The sequence below is a fragment of the Thalia democratica genome, chromosome 7, assembly GCF_965202585.1.
Source record: "Thalia democratica chromosome 7, ktThaDemo2.hap1.1, whole genome shotgun sequence".
Classification (NCBI taxonomy): domain Eukaryota; kingdom Metazoa; phylum Chordata; class Thaliacea; order Salpida; family Salpidae; genus Thalia; species Thalia democratica.
Window position 1 is genome coordinate 47,555,940 of NC_139171.1, and position 16,171 is coordinate 47,572,110.

The window sequence follows — 16,171 nt, forward strand, 5'->3', positions numbered from 1 at the left end:
TTGTAAATTGAATTAAAAAACTTTTTGTACACTATTTTTTTAATTTTTTTATACTAATCTTTTTTCTAAAAAAGATTTTAAGTTTTTTACAAACATACCTTTAATGAAGAAACACTTTATAACTGCAGTGTTATTAAAGCTTTAAATTAAAAGTCAAGTACAATTATTGTACTAGTGAATAAAGAACAAAAACTTCCTTTCTATTTAGTTTACTATTACTTCATTTTTGAATTAAGTAAGTGCCACAAAGTAGTAGTTACTAAAAGCTTTACATTACAACTTTTTTTAATCTGTTGTAAGCTAACCAAATTAACTTAACGAGATTCGAACGCTTTTTTTAGATACTTAAATTAATAAAACTGAAACCTATAAGAAAAATATAGTTATTTTAATTTTGAATAAGCTGACGGATTGATAAAACCCTAATTTATTATTATTTTTGGTTATTATATGCAGGAGTGTAAACTTTTCACACTTGTTCTTCTATTTTTATGCGACAAAAACACTTGGTCGAGCTCCATTTAAAATTTGTTAAGATATAGCTATAAAATTTCAAAACTAATTGGTACAGCTATCAATGGTTTAATAAAAGATAATTAAAATATAATAACAAGAAAATTAGCGTCATTGAAACCAAATCAATCACTTATTGTGTTGGTCTAAGGTAGTTTTAATCAAAATCATTAATTGTGTTAAATTCAGATAAATAAATAAAACTACTTAGAATATGAAAACTTTAGTTGTTTTCATACTTGAAATAATTCTTAAGAAAAACTTAGTTAGACTTCATATGTCTACTTTTTTAGACTTTTGTTAAGCTTATAAACAGACTGAAAGGGCCTAAACTAAGCTGTAAATAGTTAATTTTGTGTACTTTGTGTTAAATGTAAATTCAAAGTGTAGACATAGGTTTTTTAAACTTTATTTCAAAGGGCCCCCTTTACATAAATTAAAAAAGCTATGGCCTCCTCCAACAAAATTTCTTAAAAAACTACCATTAAAAACGTCTAGGACTTTTTTTTTCCTTCATCATCAGCTCTAGAATATCTAGTGTAAGTTCCAAACTATGGCCCCTTTGATGCTAATAGCCCCCCAAGGGGGCCACTTGGTCTACTCTTGGAAACCCTGGTGTAAACTCTATTACGCAGTGTAAAAGCTTTCAGTTGTAAAATATTTTAGTCTTTAACTGAGCTTGCAGCTGCTATATTTTTATATTTATGATTGTTTATATATTGTAAAAAACAAAACACTGTTAGAGGTTCCGAGCTTATTTATAAATACTTTAAGGGAATCATTTAAATACTTCATTTTTATTTATCAAGCTTAATTATATGATGATTTATTGCAAAACACAAATTTTTAAACTTTGATCGTAACTTTGCATAATTTGAAAACATGCGAATTTTAAGTATAAGTTACAAGTTTTTAGTTGTTTTTTAACCCACTATTGCCAATATAAACCATGTAAACCATAGTTTATCATGGACACCACACCGCCCCCTTCTTTAAATTGCAAGTTTTACGATCGTTAACATTGAAACGACGTTGAAATGGTGAAACGACGTTGCCTTTGTTTAAATAAATTTAATATTAACATTGTCTCCGAAATAAGTTTTGTCGAAACCTTTTGCGCTAAACGAATACTCCTTATGTATACCTATCGTTAACATTCACATTTTTATTGTTGTCCTTTCTAGAAGAGAAAACATTTAAAAAGTTTTAAATTCAAAATCGATGTAACTAAAGTTAGCTTTATAACGAGGATCAGCAAACTGCGGCATGTAGGCACAATGTAGTCCTCAAAGCAAACACATGCGGTACCCCTTGTACTTTTCAGCTAAACGCAAACTTTTTTATAATACTGAAAAGTTTTGGTAATTAAAATTTGTATTTAAATTTTCAACTTAATAACTTTTTCTGAACTAAACGTTTTACACCATTTAGATTAGATCTTCTATAAATGCTGTAGATGTTGGATCGGCTTAGTTGAATTTAACCCGTATGTTTCGTGTTCTTTTTCGAAGAACTTCGCTTTCCACTTTATACGTCGTGTAAAATGTTGCGTTTAGAGTGTTTATTTGTACACTTCTTGTTTTGTACATCAGTGTTTTTTGAAAGGTGATCAATTTCGAATAATTTTAATTCTAAAATTTTGTTTAAAGAAAAAGGATTTTGTTAACTGTCCTCAACTATAACTAGGAGCATAAGTATATGGGAAAATCGCCTGATATTGTATTAATAATAATTAAATATACATTTTATATAACTGTATGAAATATATGGGATATATGGTAAATTATTCTGATATTGTACTAATAGTAATTAAATATATTTTAAACGGTTATTTAAAAAATATATTTAAATAGATAAACTAATCAAAATCAACAAAATGTAAGAAATGTTTAATCATACATTTTATTTTGCTAATTCTACATCAGTATAAAATTTGAAGTTAAACCAATTTTTTTTGACAAACAAAAGTTAAAGCTTATAAAATATCATTTTTTTTTACATATTTTTTGCTCACTACCCGAAGTAAAAAATTAAAACTAGTATTTGACAAAAAATTAAAAAAATTGATATAAAATAAAATTTAGTTAGTAAAATACTTAGATGCTATATCGATTCTTAACTTTTAATAATTTATCTTAATTGTTTGTTTAAGAGTTAAAGTTCTAAAATGAATAATGACAATATTATAATTTATATAAAAAAATTTCATCATTTATGTTGTTAAAAAAGATATATTAATTTATTAATAGTTTAAACTTTCTACTTAAAACAATACTTGTTTTATAAAAAATTATATTGTCTCAAGGTATTTGTAAGTTATGCTTATTTAATCTAACTAAGTCAAAAAAACACAAAAAGTGTTTTGTTTTAATATCCTACGTAGATATCGTTTAAAACTGTTAGTTAAAAAAAAGTTACAATAAATACAGCTATTACAATACATATATAGAAAATTTCCTAGTAAAAGCATTTATTAATACACATTTAAAAATTTACATATTTCTTAGTCTAGGTTTTTCAGTTATTAAAAATGTAATGTTTTAAAGAAATAATTTATTAAAAAAACTTTAATATTTTAAGTTAATGACTGTTGCGTTTCCTTAAGTGGAAATAACTGTATTTTATTTTTTATTGTATATGATAGATTAGAGGTGGGCAACGTTTTTAATTGGTGGGCCAGATAAGAAAAAAAATTAGTCCTTTGCAGACGGGAGGATTTCGAATTAGTAACCTACCGGATCCAGTACACGGGTCCGGTCGGATAATTCCTTTTTAGATCCGGATTGGGCAGGTTTATAATTAGAAACTGTTATCAGGATCCGGCCGGATACTAATTTTATGGATCCGGTTGATCATTACTTTCTGTCAATTTAGTTTACAAAAATTTCTCAAGTATGACATTTAAAGTTAGTATTTATTAAGTACTTATATTTTTATTTCTTTTATAACCCTTGGAAGATATAACAATAATTTTATAAATTCGGTAATTTAATTACCAAAGTTTTCTCGAGACACACTTTAACTTTTTAAGTTTACCTTAAACTTTTTGGAATTTTTAGTTTTGAATTTTTATATAATGGCATTGTATTGTTTTACTGAATTTAATCGTCACACCAAACTCGTTGTCAGCTAAAACTAAGATATTAATATACTTTTCCATTGATATCACTGATTGTTCTGTATTTGCAAGTGTTTCAAAATGCGTCAAGTTATTCCTACAGATATTGAGAGAAAATAGTTTAAACACTAATCTTTATACCTTGAATACAGAGTACATTTCATGAACAAAAGTACCTTTTCCTTGTTTGGTAACCAGTTTGTTCTTATGCCTAAACAAATTTACTATGAATGCAAAATCTTAGAACCAATCCTTAATGGAAAATTAAGTAAACTTTATATTTTTCTTTTATATATAAAAATTGCCAAATTTGCGGCTTTAAGTCCCAAACGCATCTTAAAACTTTTCCTAAACTTTGTTAAAATGTAAAGCTGAGCAGTTGTTTGAAAATAGTTGTAATTACTTGTTGGGAAACAATAAAAAATTATTTTTTTAATATTGATATAAATAGATTTATGCAAATTTTATATTTTGTTCGCGACCGGTTTCGGTGGCAAAAGATTGCGACCTTTTCAAGCAAAAATAAAATATGAAACTGCATATAACAATGTTAATAATTATACTGTTGTTTAAAAACTTATTCTATTCATGTGTGAAGAATATAAACAAAAACAAAAATGTTGCATATTCGAAAATTCAAGCATATCAGAGTATATTTAGGTAAAATTGGTACTAGTTTAAAAAAAAAAAGGATTGAATTAATATTAATATAATGAGTCAAATAAAAAAACTGAATCCAGAGCTTTTCTTAAAAAAAAATAATAAAAACAATAAAATATTTAAACCTTTTCTTTAAAAAAAAAATAATAATAAAATATTTATACCTTGAAATTTATCTAAATGAAATTAAGAATTGTCTAAAACTGTGGTTTTAAGCCAAGAGTCAACAAAACATTAATAAAACTCAAAGTCGCTGAAGATTTCAAAATCTAATTTGTGTTAAGTTAACATAACAGTCAAAATTTTAACGGATTTAATAACTATCTAAAAAAAATTCTAAAAATTTATCTAAGTTGAATTAAGAACTGTCTAAAAAAACTTTTTTTCCAATTTAAGTCAAATGTCAACAAAAACTCAATGAAAAAATCAAGAAAAAATAACCTATTTTTTACATTAATTATGATTTGGTTTAAGTTTTGTCTGCTTTTCAGTTTATTAGTAAAAATCTGTTTCTGTGTCTGCATGAGTTCATTAATTCCGTTCTTTTGTTGATGCAATTTGTACCGGATTCAAGGATTAGTAAAGCTTCTTTTAAGCACAACCTGCATGTCATAATTCCTGGTTTTGGTTTTTTCTCCCTTTGTAATATTTTCCAATTTATTTTGTATTTCTTATTTTCATTTTTTGATTTATGGGTTAATTTTGAGAGTTCAGTTGCTTGTTTATACTGGAGGTAGTTTTTGTCATTTGGATTGCGTTTTATTGTTGTGTTGTGTGTAGATAAGCGTTTTTTTAGTTGATTACCACTTAGTCCAATGTATATTTTTGTTAAATTATCTGTTTCTATTGTTGCCTGGTAGATTACACTTTCTGCCCTACATTCTCCTCCTTCAAGGGGGCAAGTTTCTTTCTTTCTGCAGTTGCATGATTCATCTTCGTTTACTTTACTGTTGTTTATTACTTTTTTGTTGTGGTTTTTTATTATTGTTTCAATGTTTGACATGCAGCTGTAGCTTAATTTTATATTGTTTTCGTTTAAATATTTTATTAACTTACTATTTTCTCCAAAGTGCTTGTTTACTATTTTTAGAAACTTTTTACCTATGTTTGATATAACAGCTCATTATTTATTCGGAAAAAAGTGTCATTTTGACTCGTTTATTGTTTACAAATGTGATTGACGTGGTAGACTGACAAATGTAGATATCTATTTTATTTTATTGAATTTTTTTTTCTTAGGGTAATTTGAGTAAAGAATAATCCAACTAAGTTTAAAAAAAACAGAATATTAGGAAAAAATTGTGTTTTTATTATTACATATAAATTTGAAAAAGAATTTTAAATTATTTAAAATCTATATCTTACGTTTTATTTTGTAAAAATGTGATATAAAGTTTTATACAAACTTTTTAATAGTGACTTTGGCTGTCACTTCACTCGCAGGCCGATAATTTTCATCTGCGGGCCAGATTCCTCTGAAATAGTAAAAAACCTTTAGGGCCGGTCATTTTCACTCTGCAGGCCGTAAGTTGCCTAATGCCGACCCCTAGTAAAGACTAAAGACCATTAATTTTCTAAAAATTTAGCATTTGTAGAATCACTTTTTATCTAAACTGTTTTAAATATGTTTTTTTAATTTAATTTTTTTATAAAACGAGGACAAAAAAGTTTATTATAATGTTATAATATCTTAAAACTATAACTAAAAATAAAACGATTGACATTGAGTATACATGAAAGAAAAATAAATAGAATCACAAAAAAATCAAAGTGAAAGATGAAAAGATTTTTGAATATTTTTTAAAATGTTTCTTAGTTGAGTTGAGATTAATGTAATAATAATTAAGACATTTATTGATATTTTAGAAGTCCGTTAAATCTGAGATGATTTTAAGTTACTAAGAAGTTAACATCGTACTATTATAAATTTTGAAGTTATTTATAATCAAGTAAAACTTTGCATTTGTTTAAGAATTATTAAGTAAGAAACGTAAAAATAAATTACATCAGATTTTAATTATCTTACTCTGGAGTCTGGATTTAAATTAAAAGTTTGGATTCATTAACAAACAATACTGAATATGCAGATAGTATAAAAAAAATTCATCAGTTTATTGAATGAACTGAGAAACACTGTATTATAGATTTCATTTGAAAAAAAAAATTGGAGCAACATAGTGAAAAGAACACATAATAAAGTTTTGTATTTTGGTAATATGTATGTTCGTACCAGCTACTTTTTCTTTCTTTATAATTTTAAATAACTATAATAGCTATTTTGAGTGGCCTGATGGTGTAGGGGAAATGGCTTTGAAAACTCTCTGAGTTGAATGATGCAGATCAAACCCATTCCCAACAACAAGAAGTTTTGGTAAGGATGATGTTGCATCAATATCAAGCTTAAATTATATTATATTCAATGTATTTTTTAACCACAATTTAGGCTAAAAATTTGTATTTAATAGATACATAAACAAAATTATTTTTTTATTTTATTTTTTTTTTTTAAAGGTAGAAAAACATCAGAAAATACTCACTCTCCCCTCTGCAACGATAAACGTTTTCTGAAGGTCAAGCAAGTGAGTTTGAGCTCATCACATGTTATTCCACCTGCCCTATCTTTAAATTTACTAAGAAAAAAAATTACCTTTTAACTAAAAATAAAAATGTCTATGTAATAATAAAAGAAAAAAAAATTAACTAACTGAAATAAAAACTAATCCTAACCCTTTATTGAAAAAAACCTTTGGTGACACGTCATTTAGCAAACACTCACAAGGTTAAAATCTCAACACTAAAAACCACAAAGTGTGGGAAAATCATGAAGCTCAAATCCCCAAGTAAGTATTTGCAGACGCTACAACAAAAAACACCTCAACAATCCAATCATGTGATCACTGCCACCAGTGTGAACTCACAATCAGCTGTTGCAAACTCAAATAAACAAATATCTAATTAAAAGTATTTAGTTTTAAAAACATAAAAAACTAACTAGAATAAAGAAATACTGTAGTATGAAAAAAAAATACTACTTGTATGGATAATAATATATACATATATATCAACAATTAAGTCAATAAATAATAAGAGTTTTTAAAATTTGTAAGTATTAAGTTTGTACAAAACTCAAAAAAAAAAAAAAAAATAAATAAAAAATAAACAAATAAAATAAGTAAAAGTAAAATAAATAAAATATTAAATAAAATTAAAAAAAAAAATACTAAAATAAAAAAAAAATAAAAAAAAATATTTGAATCAAATTTATACTTATACATCTAATTTCTAATAAAAAAAATAAAAAACTATCTTAAATCTAACACAATAACAAAATAAAAACAAGTAAAATAACTCACAATAAACAAATTTATTACAATAATTTATAACAATCACTCTTTCATTACCAGGACAATTATAAAGTAAAGACCTACACATCACAATCTGATGCCCAAATAACATAAATCAAATTTCAACTCAAACAAAACATACATGTAGAAGCACTCTAGATCTACTCCATGTAGTTATTCAACAAAAAGTTTTTATATCTAAATTTAAAAGGATCTTTCTTTAAGTTTTTAAAAGTTTCAGGGACACTAGACCAAAACTTGGGACCCAAATACCTAAAGCAGTTTAGGCCAAGTCTCGTTCTAGGTCTTCCAGTTACAAAATTCATTTTCTTTGAAAATCTTGTGTTGTGTGTGTGAACAGAGCTAGCAAGTGTAAATCTATTGTGTTCTACATCAAACCCTTTTATAGTATTACGCATCAACTTACAAATTTGCAATTTATACACATCCTTTAATTTTAGCACACCAGTTTTTTTAAATAAAGGGTTTGTTGTTGTCAAGGCAGACACACGACAAACATACCTGATCACTCTTTTTTGCATACAAACAATTGGTTTTAAGTAACAGTCAGCAGCACTACCCCAAACAGATATACAATATTGGATATGCGAATAAAACAAACTATAATATACCATTTTAAGTGTAAATGTGTCCAAATAATATCTCAATTTTGACAAAACATAACAACTCCTAGACAATTTCGATTTCAGAGAACTCAAATGTTTCTTCCAATTCAGCTTATCATCCAAAACCACACCTAAGTATTTTATACTATCACTCTGCTCAATAAGAAAACCATTAACCTTGACACTAAATTCACAATTTTTTGAAGTTTTATTAAAAAGCAAATATTTAGTTTTTGAATAATTATAACTTTAATATTTAACTTATTTATATAACATTATAAAGTTTATAATCAATTATATCAATAGTTTATATTGATTACAATATTGTTAATTAAAATTGATTAAATATTTTAGTTTCTAAAAATAGTTTTAATTCTTACTATGTATCTATATAGCTTGATTAAAACCAAGTAACTTTTTAGATTAAACATATAAGGCTTGAAACATTTGTTTTTAGCCTAATATTATGGTCAAAAAAGACATTGAATACAATATAATTTCAGCTTGATATTAGTGCAACACTATCCTATACAATTACCAAAGTTATTATCTACTTTAGGTTTCATTAAGAAAGAAAATGTCAATACTCATGATTATGGTTAATGGGCTGGTGTGGAGAAAGATCTTTTAGTCATCAATCTGCACACCATTTGCTTGAAAACACTGTTTTAAGCTCTTAAATTTTTTATAGTAATTAAAACCAAAAATAAAACATATTTCTTTATATATGTCAACCACTGGATTTACACTTAAAACATTCAACTCAGTAGTTTTAAATTTTGTCAATAGGATCCCTAAGTCATCATGTCACATATTAAAAGTTATATTAATTTAACTAACAAATAGGGTTGTCACTCACTCAGGATGACTCAGAAATAATAAAAAAAACATTGAAAATCTCATTATAACTCAGAATGTTATGAATTTATTTTGTAAGCTAATAGTTTTTTTTCATAAAAGCTCAAAATATTAATTAGATTTTTTACATCTCAGGACAGATTTAGTTGATAATATTGCAATAGTTTGTTACTTTATATAACCAATTTTCTGCAAGAACTAGATTTTGAAATGCATGTTTAGTTATTTTAGCTGCTGCTAGCTCTGCACTACTTTACAAAATATTATTGTGTTTCTGCCAGTAGCAAACATTTTTTTAAAGAAAGTAATCTAAGGATGACTCAGGATAGTTTAAAGTCACTCATGACAGTTTTTGGTCATACAGGATAGTATTTTTGACTCAAAGAGTGGCAAACCTGAACCAGTTAATAAAGTTAGGTAGAAAAATGTAAGTAATATTTTTTAAACCCATTCGTTTTGTAAAGGTTTTAATGTAGAAAACATCATTATAATTTGACAGAGATCGACAAACTGCAACCTGCAAGATTTGGCTCTCAAAGTTAAATTTAGGGCCTGCAAGGTCTCTTTTACCTAAAAATAATACTTTTTTACAACATTATAAATGGAAAGTTTTGTGTTAAAAACTTACAATTAGGCTCCTAGTTTAGTAAGAACTTGTTACTTGTTCTCTTTTTTTTTTGCTTATTTTATCACATATTAGGTTTAAAATAGAAATTTTATATTGACAGGGTTGTCAAAAGACCAGGAAACCAAAAAAACCTTGAATTTTGAACAAAAATCAGTGCAAATCATGGAATTTTGACCAATAATTATAAAATAATCTTGAAAAAACCAGGAATTTTAAACAATTATTACATGTTTAATAGTAACATTTTAGTTTGACACAAGAATCTACCAAATAGATATATTTTTTTTGTCATCATCAAAGTATTTTTTTATTTAAAAACACATTTAAAGTAGCTAAACAGTATCTTTTCAATGTTTTTATGCTACTTAGCACAGTTTTTATGCTTAAGCTTATCTTTAAACTTAAAATAGACCCAAAATCGTGTTTAAAAAACCTAGAAGAAATTCAGAAAACCTAGAAGAAATTTCTCAAAAAAAAGGCATTTCTGTATTGATTAATACATATGTTTTAGAAAAACTGTGACAAGCAAAGTCTTTTTTCTATGTAGTGCGGCCCGCGAGCATTTTTTTCTAAGAAAATTGGCCCATGACTTGTAAAAGGCTGCCACCCCTGCTCTACAACAATAAGCGATTTTTAAAGATCAAGCAAGTATAAACAAAAAGGTGATAAAAGCTTATTTGTCTTTTATGTACTTTGAAGTATATACCTGAAACTTTTAGAAATGCTCCTAGAATCTTAAAAAAAATCTAAAGTAACAAATTTAAAAAATATTCTGACAGAATTATTATTTTTTTATCATTAAGTTAATTATTTCTAAGCATTGCAAGGAACATCAACTAAAAATTTAAGATATTTATCTCAAAAAATATAGGATAAAATAGGTTTTTAGTAAATTTTTACATTCACTGTTTAAATATTTTGCTTCCCTAATGAAACTGTTATGCTTTAACTGGCTATATTTCAAAATTTGAATGTTGAAAACAGCGTTACAGCATACTCAGGACACTCAAGATAACTCATGATATTTTGAAGTTTTTGAAAAGCTCAGGATGACTCAATAAACTCTAGATATTTTGAATTATTTTTTAATGTCAGGCTGACTCTGAATAGTTTTGTTATTTTTATAAAAAACTTAAGATAGCTTTAAGATTTCTGAAAATTTCAGGCCAATTTTTTTAAGGGTTTTGAATGAAATTTAGTTTATTTAGTTTCAATATTCTGTTGTTTTATAGCTACCTTTTTTTAAGGAATTTGATTTTTATTAATTTTGAAAAGTTTAAAACTTATTTTTATCTTAAGAAAAAAAAACTTAAATTTTCAACAAGTACCATCAAAAGTCCATGAAAACCTTTGATTTCATACAATTAATATAAAAAATAAAATAATGAATTTTAGGTAACATAATAAATAATTATCACTAGTTCATATAACATCTTGCACTGTTGTATATATTTTTTACCTTAATTTAGTTTTCTACTAAAACAGCAAGTGAACTTGTATTTTGGAAAATCAGAAAAAAAGTAAAAATCTTTTAAGAAAATTCTTATAATTTGTGGCCTACCTTCTTAAGTTTTGTTAAATTTAAGGTCATTTAGGGTCTTAATTGTTTATCAAAGCTGATCTTATTTTGTAGAATCTTAGCTGTGAGACACTATTAAAAATTAAAATGTACTTTAAGAGATAAAGAGGATCAAAATTAGTAAGCCAGTAGGAGAATTGCCACACATTCAGGATAACTCAGGATATTTTCAAGTTTTTGATAATCTCATAATCACTCAGGACAGCTATGGATAAGTCTTAATATTTTGAAATAGTTTTTTTACTCCAGCTGAATCAGAATAGTTTTTTTATAAAAAGCTATAAATAGTCTAATTTTTTTTATTATTCTTAGGACATTTTTTTCTAGATTTTAAGTGAGATTAGTTAATTCAGTTGTATTAAAATGTTATTTTATAATTAGTTTTTTTAAGTGACTTAATTTTTATTATTTTTGAAAAGTCAAAAAATGTATATTAAGATTTGAAAAAACTCAGGATGACTCTGGACAATTTAAGGTCACTCAGGACATTTTTTGACTCAAAGAGTAGCTACACTGCAATATGTTTCTTAAAGAAGGCAAAAACCAAATTCTTAACTACTTCACTTAAAAATGTCTTCTTTATTTTTTACCAGTCTTATCCTAATTCTGCTGTTAGTTTATTAATAGTATTTTGACTATTTTGATGATTTATGATTAACTCTTTAGTGTGTTGAACAAAACACATTTTCAATAAAATTTACATCAGAAAAGGAAAATAATGCCTTTCTTGACGTTTTAGTTAAACAACACAAGAATCAATTTTTGACATCTGTTTATAGAAAAAAACTTTTACTGGGAACTATTTATCTAGATCTGCTATTGCAAAATACCTAGTTAATAACCTTGATTGTGCAAGTAATTTTTATTGAGAAAAGAGTACTAAATTCAGAAATATAGTATAAATTAAAAGAGTATGGATTATTTTCCATTTTTCAGAAGTTTCTAGTTCTACTCCAAAATATCCATCACATGACTTGGATAGTATTTCCAAATTATTCATAATTTCTTCACGCACATTTGAAATTAAGACTCATCTTCATCATTCTCTTTGAGTGATGGAAAATTTGACATATTGCCTCTTTTAACTTGTTGACACCAGAGATGTCACTCTTCTTTGAAACCATTTAACGCTTTACAACACTATATGTTTATATTTTTCCCATGCATAAAAACACTCAGGTTATTCATACAACTAAAAATGTCACTCAGATAAGTTATTATTTGAATAAATTTATTTGACTTAATTTCTTTGGCATGGTCATAGTCACGTTTCTTAAGAAAAGCTTTGACTTCTTTTTGCAATTCAAAAAAGCGTGTTAAAGCTCTTCCATGTGATAGCCAGCTGACCTCCACATGGAAAAGTAGAACTGAATGTTCACTACTATAATCTTGACACAGAAATTTAAAAAAGCGGTGATTTAGAGCACTACCTCTTTTCCAGAGGATGGCCTTCTCAGGACATTTTCCTATTTCAAGGGCATTGTTTTTGATGCTAAAGCGTCTCGATGAAGAAAATCATGCAAGTGCGGAATATACTGTTTTAGCAAAGCAAAAAAACCTGATTTATTTCCCAACAAAGCAAGGGCACCGTCATTACACACTGAATTAATAACTCTGATGTCTAGGTCATGTTTCTCAAAAAAGTTCTTCACACATTGGAAGATGTCTTTTACTTTGTTGGTTCTTTTCAGATCTTCACAAAATAAGAAATCTTCCATTTTGGTACCATCATGCACACATCTCAATAATGCAATCACTTGACTGCAAATTTCAACATCAGTTGTTTCTTTCAACTGGAGAGAGATTTTTAATGGACTAGCTTTGATATCAGCAATAACTTGGTCCAAGTTATCCAAACTTGAATCACTAATTCACTTTGAATAACATTATTGATAACGACACAAATTCAAGCTTTTTTGAAACCTTATTTTCCCAGAGCAATTTTTGTATTTGTTCAACACATGGCTTTATCACTTCTTCAGCAATTGTATGGCCTTCTTGTATTTGGCTATGTTATATGCCAAATAGTATGAAGCCATTAAAAAAGGTTTGTCAGCAAATACAAAACTCAAATTTTGAAGTGTTCCTTGCAGATCCAAAGTAGATCTTTTTTGTTTTCAATGATTTAACATCATGACCTGACACATTTGCTGCACCATGTTGGTTGTTAAAGTGTTCTCACAACTTAGAGGGCTTAAAAATTTGTTTTTGAAATACAATATTACAAAACATGCATTGTGGTTTTTGCATACCTTCAGTTGTTTCAGTGCAAGTAAAAACTAACTGCACATGACTATCATTCCACTTTAATTTCTTTGACATAATTTAGGATATACTACTAATTAAAAAATTGTTTTCCAAAAGTATAAGAAGTTAATTACTAAGACATTTTTTTTTTTATTAGATTTATTTAACAAAAACAACACTTTGGTCTATGATCTTGTCAGTTTGTTTTTTAAGATCTATAAAACTCTATGAGAAGTGAGGAAAATACACTAAAAGAGTTAATAAAATTTAGGCTTAAAATTGAAACAAGAACTTTTTATACATCTTGATATGAATAGGTACTAAAAAATATAAAATCAACTGTGCTATGTAAAGCCAAAGTAATATTTTATTAAAACCTAAAGGTTCACATTAGTCTAAAACTTGTAGAAAATTTTTGTTTTTTAAAAGATTCCAATAAATATTACAAGCTATAGATCCAGGTAATGGTAGTAATGTTGTTCGTAAATTAATAGTTAATATCAAAGTAACAACTAAATTAGTATTGAGTTTTAAAGCTTTGTTAAAATTATGCAGTTAGATTATGACTTAATTTTTTTTTGATTTGAATTGCTTGTTAGCTTTAAAAATGGATTAAAGAAATTTAGGATTACTATCAACCAAGTTAAAGAAAAATATCCTTATATATCAAACAAAAATAAAAAGCAATAAAAATCAGGTTGGGAAACCCTGGAATATACTGTTTCTTTGTTTTCATAAATAGTTTTATAAATTGTTATGTATGTTTTATTTAATTTTTAGTTGCATTGTAATTAGAAGTACTTATGTATTGTTAATTACCCTTTGCTATATTATTATTATTATTACTTAAACATTGATTACATTTTCATTATATATTCAGATTGAAACTTAATTTTTATTGCTTAGTAAACAACTGATTAGTTAGCAAGAAATATATATTATTATGAGATTTGAGTCTTGTGTATTTTTGAAATAAGTTATTGAAGTGTCAAATAAATGTTTAATATTCTTACTTCATGTATAACATTTTTATTTTTATTTTTAACCAGGAATATGTCTTTAAAATAAATTAGTTAGAGAAAGCTTCAAAAACCTTTTTGAACATTTTTTTTGCAGAAATAGTTTTCTATACAAAAGAATTGTTTACTAAAGCAGGAAAGGGTTGCCGAATATCCTGAAATTTGCTATTTAGGCAATAATAACCTGTAAAAACATGGTTTTTGAGAAATTTAGAAAAAACCAGGAAAACTTTGAATTGTAATCCTAAATTTAAATTTTAACAGTAATGCAATTTTTATCAGACTAAAAATCTACCATATACAACAGCTTTTTTTGATATCCTTAAAAAATTGTTTATTATAAAACAATTTCAAAAATCTACTGTAGTATCTTTTCAATAATTTTACACTATTAGCATTTTAGACAGTTTTTTTACCTTAAATTTAATATTATACCAAAAATTGACAAAAAAAACTTGTACTTTCAAAAAACTTTTGGCAACCATGCAGATATTGCACCTTAAGTATAGAACCTGGTTTCCTAAACTTGTTTTAAAAATCAACCCTTTTTCAGGAAATTAAAAAAATATTGCTTTGTTTAATACAAGTCACAAAATACCTAGTGTAAGTTAGTTGTTGCCATCTCTCCAGTTAATGCCTCTAAGAGTTTTGATCGCCCCCATTTTTTACTTCTCATTGTTTTCCTTAACTTAAGACCTTAAAAATATAGCATAAATTGGTTGATGCCCCTTATTGCAAAAAAATTCTATTTGCCACCCCTTAATAGTTTTTCCCCTAAATAACTATAAGCCTCCAAAAAGGGTCTCTAGCTTAAAAAATAAAAAAATTTGATAAACTATTTTTAAGTTTTTAGTTTTATGACAAAAATAACATGAAAAGTTTGCACTCCATACATTTATAACAAAAGCTTTTTAGAAAATTAAGGGCATAGGGGGGGGTAAACACCCTTTTTTGGTTTTTGATCTTATTTTATATAGTTTTTACTAAGCTCCAAGATGCTTTTTACAGATTTAAAAAATTCAAAATAATTTTTTAGATATAGCCGGTCAAAGTCGGAGGCAGCAATAGGATCCTTATAGGAGGTGCAAACTAAAACAGCAAATAACTAGAAATTACTAAAAATCTATCTCCTCCTAGGTTTTTTGAGATAACTACCTCAAATTTTTAGGAAATGTTCCTTGCAGTATTTAGAAAATTCTGTCGGAACAGAAATTAAAAAAAATAAAAAATAAAAATTTTATAACAAAAAACAAAAATAAAACTGTTTTTTTTTGTTTTTTTTTATATAAAATTTTTATTTTTTTATTAATTTTAAATTCCTTCCGACAGAATTTTCTAAATATATCAAGGAACATTTCCTGAAAGTTTAAGGTAGTTATCCCAAAAAACGTAGGAGAAGATAGATTTTTAGTGAAATAGTCTATTTTTGCAGTTTTAGTTTGCGCCTTCCATAAAGAACCTATTGTTGGCTCCGACTTTGACCGGCTATATCTCAAAAACTGTTTTGAAATTTTTAAATCTGTAAAAAGCATCTTGGAGCTTAGTAAAAACTATATAAAATAAGATCAAAAACCAAAAA